Source organism: Triticum aestivum, chromosome 3D, assembly GCF_018294505.1.
Source record: "Triticum aestivum cultivar Chinese Spring chromosome 3D, IWGSC CS RefSeq v2.1, whole genome shotgun sequence".
NCBI classification, from domain to species: Eukaryota; Viridiplantae; Streptophyta; class Magnoliopsida; order Poales; family Poaceae; genus Triticum; species Triticum aestivum.
Window position 1 is genome coordinate 296,159,285 of NC_057802.1, and position 619 is coordinate 296,159,903.

Consider the following 619-nt stretch of genomic DNA (forward strand, 5'->3'; position numbering starts at 1 on the left):
CATGGCAACAAAATTACAGCAGACAAAGACTTGGAGAAATCACTAAGTCCCTGAAATCAGAAATATTACGGGACCTACTTTGCATGCTTGTGCTAGTCACCACAAAGATCACAAAAATACATGGACTATACCACTGGAAAGATGGCATGGCATGCTTCAAAACACATGTAGAGCTCATGCTCAAAAGATGCACAGAATAAATGATACAAAAATGACAAATCTCCAAGTTCTGATAAGAACCAGAGATTAACAACAACTAGCCCTCTTCCAACGAAGATTTGGGTATCAAGATGACCTCTAATGAAAATGGTCAAATTGAACAAAATAAAGAGCATTACGAGACGAACAATTTGACATATTATACGCGTGAATCGGAGCAACATACACAAAGTTACGGCATCGGGAACAAGTACATATGCTGAAAAATTAACAGGACTTAGAAAAATATTAGAGCGAGAAAGTCAACGGCGCAGAGAGAACCAGATCGGATCGAAGCCTCGCTACAGGAGCTCGGGCCGGTGACCGGGAAGGAGGCGAGGGAGATGGCCGGAGGAGGGGCGGCCGGAGCGGCCCGGCGCCGGCGGGGAGGGAGGCGGCGCCGGAGGCGGTGGCGCCGGCG